The following is a 15,245-nucleotide window of genomic DNA, read 5'->3' on the forward strand; positions in this document are numbered from 1 at the left end:
GAAAAGTTGGAGCTTTACGGATGGGAGAGGCGTGGGACAATCAAATGTGGTTGAAACCTCAATAATATCTGGAGGACCCAGTGGAAAAGAGGTGGCAGGATGGTATTGGAGTCTAGTGGACAGCTATGATGGGGACTTAATTTGCCAGCAACACTGTGGAACAAGAACTTGCCGGGACAGCAGTCAACAAATTTATGGCAAGTATCTTATAACATGCTATACTCCACAGTACGTGCTGCAAATTTAAGGCGGAACCACCTTTTCTGTCTCCACAGAGTTTACTGGACACCATATAAGTTGGCAACATTTGCAAAAGGTGTTACCCCAAAATATCCCAAATGCCGGGAGGAAAGAAGTAATGATGAACATATGTTCTTGGAATGCCCATCACTACAAGCCTTTTGGAGGGATTTAAGTGATATAGTGTGTTTAATACTCGGAGTGCAGCTCCAGGTAAGCATACCTCTTGTAATTTTTGGGCTACCGGAGAACCATGACTCTCTCACTCAAAACTTTAAAAAACAAATGTTCTTTTTAATATTGTTGGCTCGCAGGGAAATATGCAAAAAATTGACTAAAACTCTGCCCTCAAACAAAGCTGAGTGGCTACCTTCAATAAAATATATAGTCACGTTGGATAGAGTGTTAACGTGTAGGCGAAATGAGTCCTGGCTTCCTTTTATCTAGTGGATAAATGACTGTGGGAATTTATAATAATAGTCCTATGACAAGGCCTCTATACTACTTTTTGCTTGGTCACTCCGGTGGTGGCTGATGAGAGGGTCTGGTCGGTTGACAAGGCTACCTATGGTCGGAGTATGAGAAGCAAGGCATAGAGTGTTCCAACTTAGGTCAAACAAGCAAAAGGAGAATGATATCTATACCTTTTGCTGACCTGGGCTAATGAGGACAAAAAAAAACCCAGATATATGGAGAGGGCTAAAATCAGCCCAGCTATGGTGTCACTTTCAAATATTGTAATTGTGGGCCTCATTTGGCTTGTCGACAAGAGGCAGCAAATCAGGATTAACCAGGTTCTCCTCTGGGCACTGCAATAAAAAGTGCTCTTCAGTTTTGGGGTAAGCCAAACAAGATGGAGAAGTGGAAGGAGAGGTTTGCCCCTTCAATGTGCAGAAGTATCCATTAATTGCCAAAATGCCACATTTAAATTACAAGTACAATGATTTACAAATAGTATCACTCAGTAGTACACAAAGTAAACTAATTTAATTTGTGTAGTTTCTTACTATAAATCTTTAACACTCAGAAACACAGAACCGGGCAGAAGGCAAGATGGCGCCTGCACGACAGACGTGCGTGTGAGGAGCAACGTTTGGGCGATCCGGCAAAATACCTTATCGGGGGACCCGTTGGCTGTCTCTGGTGCTTTCCAGTTTATGGCTCGGATTGATACGCGGGACTGTTGCAATGCTGTGACGGAGTCAGCGTTGGTGTAGATTGCGGTGAACTGCGGTCGGCACGCCTTTGTGTTCGCTTGCTGGTCTGGTCCGGTCCGGGAGAAGGAGGTGCGGCTGAGAGGCTGAGAGGAGGCGAGCGAGGCGAGGCGGCTAGACGTGCTGCAACAGCGGCGTTCAGGAGACAGTCTCTCGTGAGAGAGATAGAGAAAACGCTGAAACGCCGAAAACGCCGAAACGCTGAAATGCGTGATGATCCAGGTGGAGACGGAGAATTTGTGAAAAGCAACACAGTGTGCTACTGGCGAGTTTGAGACTGGACTTGGTTTAATTGAAGGGTGCAGTGAAGCTACGCTACGATACGGTGAGGTGGAACGAAAGGACTGGTGGCCCCTTTTTTTTTTCAAAATCGCTACAAAGTTGCTAAAGAAGTAGCTAGCTGAAACAAATCCTCGATAATATTGACATTGTTTAAAGACAAGACACTGGAAATTGGAAACTTTGTTATGTTTCTCTCGCTCTATATTCTGGCTATTAACCTTAGACTGAAAGTTTTTTTTTTCCTCTCTAAGCACTGTTCTGCATTTAGTAAGCCAGTCTACTATGGGTCCAAAAACAGCCCATGGCGGGAAAACCAGACCTAGTGGGGAGAACCAGATTGGAACCCGGGCCACTCTTGCGGCAAAGACAAAACAAAATGGCAGCTATAATGATTTGGATTTTAGTCAAACAGCCACCCCGAAAATTCCGCAAATTTTTAATACTAAATCAAAAAACCCAGTAGTAAAAACTTTGACAGCCAGAGATGGGGGTGATAAAAATATTGATGCTTTGGAGGTTCTGGAGGCTGATACTGATCAGGATAAGACCTTGGTGGAAGCACTTGAACAGTTAGTAGTTTCTCCAGTAGTTTCTCCAGCAGCTTCCCCTGTGCTCTCTTTATCACAAACTACTCTGGCTCAAGGCTCTATTATTGACGCTGATGCCGACATTGATGTCAAGGTTGATACTGAAAATAGTGTTGAACTTACACACACTGCGGGTATTCCTCTGGATCCCTCTAGGACAGAAGGGATAGAAGGTGATCCTATTAGTAGTAAAGATAGCAAATTCTATTCATTATCTGAACACTCTGGGGGCTCTGATTTGGAGGGCGACCTGGAGAATGAAGTGGAGACTTCGTCATTGGAAAATACCAGCAAGGAAGCTACATTTATTTCTATGGCAAACCAACAAGCGGATAGCAATTGGGGAGAGGAAATCTTCAATGGGGGTATGACCACAGTAGACCAAGAGGCTATATTGGACCAATGTGGCCAGGAGGACCGAACAGGTTCTGCTGATCAAACTAGTTATAGCTATAGCCCTGGGATCTCAAGCCAAGCCCCACTAGATATCATTTTGAAAGCCATCTCAGATCAACGCCTAGAGGCTAAAGCCGAACATTTGAAAACACATAATGCTTGCAAAAAACTCCAGAATACAGTGCGACGACTGGCGAAATCATGCAATGACTTTACGGACAGAATGGCAGAAGCAGAAGTACGTATTGCTTCACTTGAACATCAAGTTACACATAACAAAACCAACATTGATGGTATTAAGGCTCAGAAAGATGATGTCAGTATAAAATTGGTTGATTTGGAGAATAGATTACGCCGCAACAATTTGCGAATTTTGGGAGTGCCCGAAGGACGTGAGGGACAGGACATGCAACAGTTTGTGGTTGAACTATTTGAAGAAGCTTTTCCGGAGGTTAAAGACTGGCAGTGGTCTCAGGAGATCCAAAGGGCACACCACTTTCCATTTCGTAAGCAAACACCACGTGGTACTCAAGGCCATCAATATCCTCGCGCCATTTTGATATCTCTAAACAACTTTCTGGCAAGACAAACAGTATATGATCTTGAAAGACCGGATAAAAAGCGCTCTGGGAAGGGTATCGAATTTTTTGTGCGCCCTGATTACTGCCATGCCACCGTCGAAAATCGCTGGTGGTTGCGTCAGTTGATTATTCAATTTCAACAGAAGGGCGCTCAAGTTTTTCTTCTTCAACCATCTACGCTAAAGACTGTGTATAAAGGGCAGAATCAGTTTTTTACAGCTGAGGTCCCAGCAAAGGAGTACTTGAACTCATTAGTGTGAGGAAATGTTATGAACTTTGTATATCTATTTTTCTATATTGGTTTCTACCTCATGCTTTATCTTTTCATGTCAAGTGATACGTCAAAACTTGAGAGTTGTTCTCTCACACATCAACGGGGCGATAGGCCCCTATGCCTTAGTTTTGGGGGAGGGTCACATGGGGTGGGGGGTGTGTGTGCTGGGGTAGGTGGAGGGTCTGGGGGGACACGGGGGTGTTTTGGGGAGTAAAGGGGGAAAAGTTTGGTCAAAGCCATAGAATGTTAAGTCTAAATACATTGCTTTTTGTTTATTGGTGCAACTGTGTAATGAGTCAATTTAGTAGCGATGGCTAGTTATAATTTTCGTATGTGCTCATTTAATGAATGTGGTCTTAATAATATTCACAAGCGCAAACGTGTGATGCATGAGATCCGTCTGATCCAACCGGATATAATATGTCTCCAGGAGATGCATATTCCATGGGCAAATAGAAAGGTCCTGAGTGATTTTGGGTATATAGTATTGGCGGCCTCACAACAATCTACCATGAACCGAGGAGTGGCTATATTGGGACGACAGACCATAGTTGCAACAGGAAAAACTAAAGCTGATAGTTTAGGACGTTGGGCAATTGCTGAGTGTATTATAGGGAATGTTGTTGCTAGATATGCACGGTATATGGATCTAATATTGATGACACTGCAGTGATAGAGTTTTTGAATGTGGAGCTGGCTCTCTGGGGTACACCGCTATTTCTACTTGTTGATTTCAATATTCATTGGGAATTGAATACCTGGGATTCGAGATTTAGTGGGTATTTAGGTAGGAAGCCAAAGGTATTTAGAGAACTATTATTATTGCTACAACATGGGTTGATGGATGGGTGACCCCTGGCAAATCCGAGGGATCCAAGATTGACTTTTTTTTCTTCATCTCATAAGAAATTTGTGCGTTTAGACTACATTTTTTTACCTAGTCATATGGCAGAAGGATCCCGAATGTTTGTAATGTCACGTATCACATCTGATCATGCTCCGATTGTTATAGACATGCCCTTGCTTAAAATCCAGCGTATGCAGAGGTCTTTCACATTTAATAAGAAACTTCTTTCAGATGAAACCTATATGCGTCAAGTTTTAGACTGGGCCCAACAGTTTTTTGATCTTAATAGGGGCTCTACTTCTTATGCAATGGTATGGGATTGTTTTAAGGCAGGATTACGTGGTGAAACATGTAGTTATGGCTGGAGTCTTCAACAGGAACCAAAAAACATCACTGCGCAACTTTTGCAGGATCTAACAAATGCAGAACGTGATTTAACACACGATATTAGTCTACACCAAGATAGTAGTGCCTCACAAGATAAAGTTGCAAGATGCAAGGCTAAGATTAATGGGGTGTGGAGTCAAGATACAGCACGCCAATATAAAATTCATCGTGCTGAGAGATATGAATACGGTGAGAATGTGGGAAGATGTTTAGCTCAAAGGATGCGGGGCGTCAGACTGCACAGCGCATAACCTCTATAGAAAATATTCAAGGTATTCTAGTTGAGTCATCAGAGGGTATTCTCCAGGTATTTCACGAATATTACACAGATCTCAACACCCAAGGAAACTTTTCTTCTGATTCAATTGGTCAGTATGTAGATAAATTGGACTTAATTCAGTTAGGCTCTAGGCTCAAAGAACAATTAGAGTCACCAATTACAATGCAAGAGCTCGAGACTGCACTTAAAGAACTGGATTTGGGGAAAGCTACTGGTCCCGATAAACTTCCTCTAGAGATATATCATGTGTTATTTCCCATCATTAAAGATGATATGTTGGCGACATTTATCGATGCCCAAGTTGGAAACCCCTCTTATCATGGGACGATGCAAGCATAATTGTATTTAAAAAAAAGATAAGCCTTCGCATCTTCCTGGGTCTTATCGACCTATTTCACTTATTAATGTTGATGCTAAAAACTATATTCTAAAATTCTTGCGAACCGGCTGATTCAAGTTGTACCGGCACTAGTCTCTGAACAATAGCATGGTTTCCTTCCAGGTCGCGGCACGATCAATCATATACATTGTGTTATTGCAACTTTGGATTATGCTACTGCAAATCGTATGAACGTTGGTTTGGTGTTCTTAGATGCCGAAAAAGCGTTTGATCGCGTTGCATGGGCATTTTTATGGGCAATCTTGGGAAAAATGGGATTTGGACCTCGATTTATATATGCTATACAAGTTATGTACAGACATCCCAGGGCCAAGATCTGCTTGTCAGGCCAAGAATCAGCAGTTGTTAATATCACTCGGGGTACAAGGCAGGGGTGCCCATGCTCACCATTACTATTTGCAATGTACATCGAACCACTTTTAAAGATGATGGTGTCATCTCAACATATACAATCAATGGTTTTAACCGGGGGCAGCGTACGCGTATTAGCTTATGCTGATGACGTCGCTGTTATAACGTCCGATCCAGAATCAGCATTACGCGAAATTGAAAATCTGACTCGCAAATTTGGTAATGTATCAGGGTATAAGCTTAACATTCAGAAAACGCAGGTTATTTGTTCAACAGGACTCTGCCCTAATGACAGTCGGGTTACCCCGGAGGCCAAATACCTTGGCATTAAAATTAGACTATCGCTTCAAGAGTTAGTTATGATGAATTGGGCAGATATACTACAATCTGTTAAAAACCAGCTTGAGAAACTTGAATGTTTACACCTGTCGTTGGTTGGGAGACCCAATGTTTTAAAAATGTCAATTTTGCCAAAAGTTTCATACTATTTTCGATCGGTACCATTGGAGATACCTGTACTACAACAGAGGAAACTACAATCTATAGCTGATAGATTTTTATGGGGCTGGAAATCTGTGCGTAGGGCTTCTAAATTTATGACACTCCCAATTCTACGTGGTGGATTCCAAATTTTGCATTATATTATTTGGCGTGTCTCATGCAGAATATTAAATATTTTGCGATTGGGGGATCTCCGCCTATATTTGAGAGCCCTGATATTTTTTCTCTTTTACTTGGCCCCCAATCTCGACAAATGCTGCTTCGCTTTTTAGAACCGAGTTATTATTAAAGAACTAGATTCAAATTAGTATTGTCTGCCTTTAAAGGATGGCGATCAATTAGGAAGCTTATTTCTTTTGGACGCATTAATTTCTATACTCCATGTAATTCAACAGAATTGTTCCCTCCAATATTTTGGGATCATACTATGTGTACATGGGGGGAAAAAGGCATGATATTTCTTGGCACTATGGTTAAAGATGGCACAATCGCTTCATTTCAGGAGCTAAAAGATATATTTACTCTCTCCCAACATGATTTTTTTAAGTATCTACAAATACGTGACTTTATTCTTAAACATCCAAATGTTCTACCACTATGTCCAAATGACTTATTGAAATACTTAAAAAGCCATCGCGTATAGGGACTTTATATAACTATTTGCTGAATATACAACAGGACAACATGGGGCCACAGGAGTCTAAATGGTGTATTAGATTGGGTACATCTGTAGTACCCTTTCAAGATTCAATTTATACAGCTGCTAAAATTATTTTGTCTGCTAATTTATACTCACAGCATTATAAAACTTTACTTAATCTTTATCATACACCTTTTAAAATGCTGAAATTGGGTAATGCTTATAATGGGAAATGCTATAGGTGTCAATCTGACCAGGCAGATATTGTGCATATCTTTTTTGATTGCTCAGTGTTAAAACCCTTTTTTATATTTATTGACATTTTTTTGGCTCATATTACAAAATGTGATGTAGTTATCTCAAGAGAGATGATTATTTTTGGTCTATTTAATGACACCGATCCTTTTACGGGGTATCATGAAGTCAGATATGTTTTATTTATGGCTATGGCTGTAGCTCGCTTATGTATATCTTCAATGTGACTGAAACCAGAAGCACCTGTATATAATGTTTTTTATTTAGAATTTAATCTTTATCGTATCAAATCACTTAGGAAAATGCAAAAGGGGTGTAAAATTTGGCAGGCAATGATAGACCATTTAGGCCCGCTAGAATAACTTTTTTCTTGAATATATACGATGGTACTGTTTCTTGTATTGAAGTCTTTGTATTGCTTTCGTTCTATTTTTTTTTACTTCTCTTGTTTTTGAGTGTGTATTTGCACCATAAGTTTGTTTGAATATACGATGTCCGGCTATGGCATAATGGCTTTTTATTATTTTGTATGTGGCTTTGAACTGAACCAATAAAAAAAAACAGAAACACAGAACCTCTGTTAACTGTAACTGCTGTATTTCTAAGGTTTCTTTTGAGTGAAATCGGAGTCTAACCATAACACCCTTGTAACCTTTAGTTTTTTTATGAATTTCGCAGTTAAAAAAAAAAGAATCTATGTCCTAACTCAAATCTCCTTGCGACCTTTGTTTTTTTCCGGGAATTTCTAAGGTTTTTTTAATGTTTGATTTCCTACCTATAACATCTTTGTAACTTTTGTTTTTCCAGTGAATTTGTTAATTGCATTTCTTAACTGTAATCTGTAACTTTTGAGAATGGGTGCATGAGTGCCTGGGTGGGTCATTGACCGAGTCTGTCACAAATAAATGTGTTTTCCTACTAAGCCAGGTATTTTTTTGCTTTTTCCCACAAACTCACCACTCCTAGATGACTCTTCATCATTTATATTGTACATTTAAAAGTGGTCCCACGTAACCTGTCTGTCATAGCAAGCCCCATTTCATAGCAGAATGGGAAGAACCCAATCATGAAGCATGCCACAAAAGGAGAAACCCTGACGGATGAGGGATATTTAAAACAATTGTCTGTTTTCTCTCCAACACCTGAAGCGGGAAGGTAGTACTGTGACAGGTTTATTTTGGTTACTAGTGCACATTATACACTACAGCTGCGTAAAGGAGCATGATGTAATGTCTTCAGTTACTTCAATGCATGTAGGTTTGGCAAAGTGATTGTTCTTCCAGCATCTTCATACAGAAATCTGTGATAACATGAATTCTTGTATAGAGAAGACCACAATACTAGGAAGAGTTGAATTGTCAGAAGCAGAAGTACGTATTGCTTCACTTGAAGATCAAGTTACACATAACAAAACCAACATTGATGGTATTAAGGCTCAGAAAGATGATGTCAATATAAAATTGGTTGATTTGGAGAATAGATTACGCCGCAACAATTTGCGAATTTTGGGAGTGCCCGAAGGACGTGAGGGACAGGACATGCAACAGTTTGTGGTTGAACTATTTGAAGAAGCTTTTCCGGAGGTTAAAGACTGGCAGTGGTCTCAGGAGATCCAAAGGGCACACCACTTTCCATTTCGTAAGCAAACACCACATGGTACTCAAGGCCATCAATATCCTCGCGCCATTTTGATATCTCTAAACAACTTTCTGGCAAAACAAACAGTATATGATCTTGAAAGACCGGATAAAAAGCGCTCTGGGAAGGGTATCGAATTTTTTGTGCGCCCTGATTACTGCCATGCCACCGTCGAAAATCGCTGGTGGTTGCGTCAGTTGATTATTCAATTTCAACAGAAGGGCGCTCAAGTTTTTCTTCTTCAACCATCTACGCTAAAGACTGTGTATACAGGGCAGAATCAGTTTTTTACAGCTGAGGTCCCAGCAAAGGAGTACTTGAACTCATTAGTGTGAGGAAATGTTATGAACTTTGTATATCTATTTTTCTATATTGGTTTCTACCTCATGCTTTATCTTTTCATGTCAAGTGATACGTCAAAACTTGAGAGTTGTTCTCTCACACATCAACGGGGCGATAGGCCCCTATGCCTTAGTTTTGGGGGAGGGTCACATGGGGTGGGGGGTGTGTGTGCTGGGGTAGGTGGAGGGTCTGGGGGGACACGGGGGTGTTTTGGGGAGTAAAGGGGGAAAAGTTTGGTCAAAGCCATAGAATGTTAAGTCTAAATACATTGCTTTTTGTTTATTGGTGCAACTGTGTAATGAGTCAATTTAGTAGCGATGGCTAGTTATAATTTTCGTATGTGCTCATTTAATGAATGTGGTCTTAATAATATTCACAAGCGCAAACGTGTGATGCATGAGATCCGTCTGATCCAACCGGATATAATATGTCTCCAGGAGATGCATATTCCATGGGCAAATAGAAAGGTCCTGAGTGATTTTGGGTATATAGTATTGGCGGCCTCACAACAATCTACCATGAACCGAGGAGTGGCTATATTGGGACGACAGACCATAGTTGCAACAGGAAAAACTAAAGCTGATAGTTTAGGACGTTGGGCAATTGCTGAGTGTATTATAGGGAATGTTGTTGCTAGATATGCACGGTATATGGATCTAATATTGATGACACTGCAGTGATAGAGTTTTTGAATGTGGAGCTGGCTCTCTGGGGTACACCGCTATTTCTACTTGGTGATTTCAATATTCATGGGGAATTGAATACCTGGGATTCGAGATTTAGTGGGTATTTAGGTAGGAAGCCAAAGGTATTTAGAGAACTACGGCAATTATTGCTACAACATGGGTTGATGGATGGGTGACCCCTGGCAAATCCGAGGGATCCAAGATTGACTTTTTTTTCTTCATCTCATAAGAAATTTGTGCGTTTAGACTACATTTTTTTACCTAGTCATATGGCAGAAGGATCCCGAATGTTTGTAATGCCACGTATCACATCTGATCATGCTCCGATTGTTATAGACATGCCCTTGCTTAAAATCCAGCGTATGCAGAGGTCTTTCACATTTAATAAGAAACTTCTTTCAGATGAAACCTATATGCGTCAAGTTTTAGACTGGGCCCAACAGTTTTTTGATCTTAATAGGGGCTCTACTTCTTATGCAATGGTATGGGATTGTTTTAAGGCAGGATTACGTGGTGAAACATGTAGTTATGGCTGGAGTCTTCAACAGGAACCAAAAAACATCACTGCGCAACTTTTGCAGGATCTAACAAATGCAGAACGTGATTTAACACACGATATTAGTCTACACCAAGATAGTAGTGCCTCACAAGATAAAGTTGCAAGATGCAAGGCTAAGATTAATGGGGTGTGGAGTCAAGATACAGCACGCCAATATAAAATTCATCGTGCTGAGAGATATGAATACGGTGAGAATGTGGGAAGATGTTTAGCTCAAAGGATGCGGGGCGTCAGACTGCACAGCGCATAACCTCTATAGAAAATATTCAAGGTATTCTAGTTGAGTCATCAGAGGGTATTCTCCAGGTATTTCACGAATATTACACAGATCTCAACACCCAAGGAAACTTTTCTTCTGATTCAATTGGTCAGTATGTAGATAAATTGGACTTAATTCAGTTAGGCTCTAGGCTCAAAGAACAATTAGAGTCACCAATTACAATGCAAGAGCTCGAGACTGCACTTAAAGAACTGGATTTGGGGAAAGCTACTGGTCCCGATAAACTTCCTCTAGAGATATATCATGTGTTATTTCCCATCATTAAAGATGATATGTTGGCGACATTTATCGATGCCCAAGTTGGAAACCCCTCTTATCATGGGACGATGCAAGCATAATTGTATTTAAAAAAAAGATAAGCCTTCGCATCTTCCTGGGTCTTATCGACCTATTTCACTTATTAATGTTGATGCTAAAAACTATATTCTAAAATTCTTGCGAACCGGCTGATTCAAGTTGTACCGGCACTAGTCTCTGAACAATAGCATGGTTTCCTTCCAGGTCGCGGCACGATCAATCATATACATTGTGTTATTGCAACTTTGGATTATGCTACTGCAAATCGTATGAACGTTGGTTTGGTGTTCTTAGATGCCGAAAAAGCGTTTGATCGCGTTGCATGGGCATTTTTATGGGCAATCTTGGGAAAAATGGGATTTGGACCTCGATTTATATATGCTATACAAGTTATGTACAGACATCCCAGGGCCAAGATCTGCTTGTCAGGCCAAGAATCAGCAGTTGTTAATATCACTCGGGGTACACGGCAGGGGTGCCCATGCTCACCATTACTATTTGCAATGTACATCGAACCACTTTTAAAGATGATGGTGTCATCTCAACATATACAATCAATGGTTTTAACCGGGGGCAGCGTACGCGTATTAGCTTATGCTGATGACGTCGCTGTTATAACGTCCGATCCAGAATCAGCATTACGCGAAATTGAAAATCTGACTCGCAAATTTGGTAATGTATCAGGGTATAAGCTTAACATTCAGAAAACGCAGGTTATTTGTTCAACAGGACTCTGCCCTAATGACAGTCGGGTTACCCCGGAGGCCAAATACCTTGGCATTAAAATTAGACTATCGCTTCAAGAGTTAGTTATGATGAATTGGGCAGATATACTACAATCTGTTAAAAACCAGCTTGAGAAACTTGAATGTTTACACCTGTCGTTGGTTGGGAGACCCAATGTTTTAAAAATGTCAATTTTGCCAAAAGTTTCATACTATTTTCGATCGGTACCATTGGAGATACCTGTACTACAACAGAGGAAACTACAATCTATAGCTGATAGATTTTTATGGGGCTGGAAATCTGTGCGTAGGGCTTCTAAATTTATGACACTCCCAATTCTACGTGGTGGATTCCAAATTTTGCATTATATTATTTGGCGTGTCTCATGCAGAATATTAAATATTTTGCGATTGGGGGATCTCCGCCTATATTTGAGAGCCCTGATATTTTTTCTCTTTTACTTGGCCCCCAATCTCGACAAATGCTGCTTCGCTTTTTAGAACCGAGTTATTATTAAAGAACTAGATTCAAATTAGTATTGTCTGCCTTTAAAGGATGGCGATCAATTAGGAAGCTTATTTCTTTTGGACGCATTAATTTCTATACTCCATGTAATTCAACAGAATTGTTCCCTCCAATATTTTGGGATCATACTATGTGTACATGGGGGGAAAAAGGCATGATATTTCTTGGCACTATGGTTAAAGATGGCACAATCGCTTCATTTCAGGAGCTAAAAGATATATTTACTCTCTCCCAACATGATTTTTTTAAGTATCTACAAATACGTGACTTTATTCTTAAACATCCAAATGTTCTACCACTATGTCCAAATGACTTATTGAAATACTTAAAAAGCCATCGCGTATAGGGGCTTTATATAACTATTTGCTGAATATACAACAGGACAACATGGGGCCACAGGAGTCTAAATGGTGTATTAGATTGGGTACATCTGTAGTACCCTTTCAAGATTCAATTTATACAGCTGCTAAAATTATTTTGTCTGCTAATTTATACTCACAGCATTATAAAACTTTACTTAATCTTTATCATACACCTTTTAAAATGCTGAAATTGGGTAATGCTTATAATGGGAAATGCTATAGGTGTCAATCTGACCAGGCAGATATTGTGCATATCTTTTCTGATTGCTCAGTGTTAAAACCCTTTTTTATATTTATTGACATTTTTTTGGCTCATATTACAAAATGTGATGTAGTTATCTCAAGAGAGATGATTATTTTTGGTCTATTTAATGACACCGATCCTTTTACGGGGTATCATGAAGTCAGATATGTTTTATTTATGGCTATGGCTGTAGCTCGCTTATGTATATCTTCAATGTGACTGAAACCAGAAGCACCTGTATATAATGTTTTTTATTTAGAATTTAATCTTTATCGTATCAAATCACTTAGGAAAATGCAAAAGGGGTGTAAAATTTGGCAGGCAATGATAGACCATTTAGGCCCGCTAGAATAACTTTTTTCTTGAATATATACGATGGTACTGTTTCTTGTATTGAAGTCTTTGTATTGCTTTCGTTCTATTTTTTTTTACTTCTCTTGTTTTTGAGTGTGTATTTGCACCATAAGTTTGTTTGAATATACGATGTCCGGCTATGGCATAATGGCTTTTTATTATTTTGTATGTGGCTTTGAACTGAACCAATAAAAAAAAAACAGAAACACAGAACCTCTGTTAACTGTAACTGCTGTATTTCTAAGGTTTCTTTTGAGTGAAATCTGAGTCTAACCATAACACCCTTGTAACCTTTAGTTTTTTTATGAATTTCGCAGTTAAAAAAAAAAGAATCTATGTCCTAACTCAAATCTCCTTGCGACCTTTGTTTTTTTCCGGGAATTTCTAAGGTTTTTTTAATGTTTGATTTCCTACCTATAACATCTTTGTAACTTTTGTTTTTCCAGTGAATTTGTTAATTGCATTTCTTAACTGTAATCTGTAACTTTTGAGAATGGGTGCATGAGTGCCTGGGTGGGTCATTGACCGAGTCTGTCACAAATAAATGTGTTTTCCTACTAAGCCAGGTATTTTTTTGCTTTTTCCCACAAACTCACCACTCCTAGATGACTCTTCATCATTTATATTGTACATTTAAAAGTGGTCCCGCGTAACCTGTCTGTCATAGCAAGCCCCATTTCATAGCAGAATGGGAAGAACCCAATCATGAAGCATGCCACAAAAGGAGAAACCCTGACGGATGAGGGATATTTAAAACAATTGTCTGTTTTCTCTCCAACACCTGAAGCGGGAAGGTAGTACTGTGACAGGTTTATTTTGGTTACTAGTGCACATTATACACTACAGCTGCGTAAAGGAGCATGATGTAATGTCTTCAGTTACTTCAATGCATGTAGGTTTGGCAAAGTGATTGTTCTTCCAGCATCTTCATACAGAAATCTGTGATAACATGAATTCTTGTATAGAGAAGACCACAATACTAGGAAGAGTTGAATTGTCAGAAGCAGAAGTACGTATTGCTTCACTTGAAGATCAAGTTACACATAACAAAACCAACATTGATGGTATTAAGGCTCAGAAAGATGATGTCAATATAAAATTGGTTGATTTGGAGAATAGATTACGCCGCAACAATTTGCGAATTTTGGGAGTGCCCGAAGGACGTGAGGGACAGGACATGCAACAGTTTGTGGTTGAACTATTTGAAGAAGCTTTTCCGGAGGTTAAAGACTGGCAGTGGTCTCAGGAGATCCAAAGGGCACACCACTTTCCATTTCGTAAGCAAACACCACATGGTACTCAAGGCCATCAATATCCTCGCGCCATTTTGATATCTCTAAACAACTTTCTGGCAAAACAAACAGTATATGATCTTGAAAGACCGGATAAAAAGCGCTCTGGGAAGGGTATCGAATTTTTTGTGCGCCCTGATTACTGCCATGCCACCGTCGAAAATCGCTGGTGGTTGCGTCAGTTGATTATTCAATTTCAACAGAAGGGCGCTCAAGTTTTTCTTCTTCAACCATCTACGCTAAAGACTGTGTATACAGGGCAGAATCAGTTTTTTACAGCTGAGGTCCCAGCAAAGGAGTACTTGAACTCATTAGTGTGAGGAAATGTTATGAACTTTGTATATCTATTTTTCTATATTGGTTTCTACCTCATGCTTTATCTTTTCATGTCAAGTGATACGTCAAAACTTGAGAGTTGTTCTCTCACACATCAACGGGGCGATAGGCCCCTATGCCTTAGTTTTGGGGGAGGGTCACATGGGGTGGGGGGTGTGTGTGCTGGGGTAGGTGGAGGGTCTGGGGGGACACGGGGGTGTTTTGGGGAGTAAAGGGGGAAAAGTTTGGTCAAAGCCATAGAATGTTAAGTCTAAATACATTGCTTTTTGTTTATTGGTGCAACTGTGTAATGAGTCAATTTAGTAGCGATGGCTAGTTATAATTTTCGTATGTGCTCATTTAATGAATGTGGTCTTAATAATATTCACA

The sequence above is a fragment of the Lissotriton vulgaris genome, chromosome 8 (genome assembly GCF_964263255.1).
Source record: "Lissotriton vulgaris chromosome 8, aLisVul1.2, whole genome shotgun sequence".
Lineage (NCBI taxonomy): Eukaryota > Metazoa > Chordata > Amphibia > Caudata > Salamandridae > Lissotriton > Lissotriton vulgaris.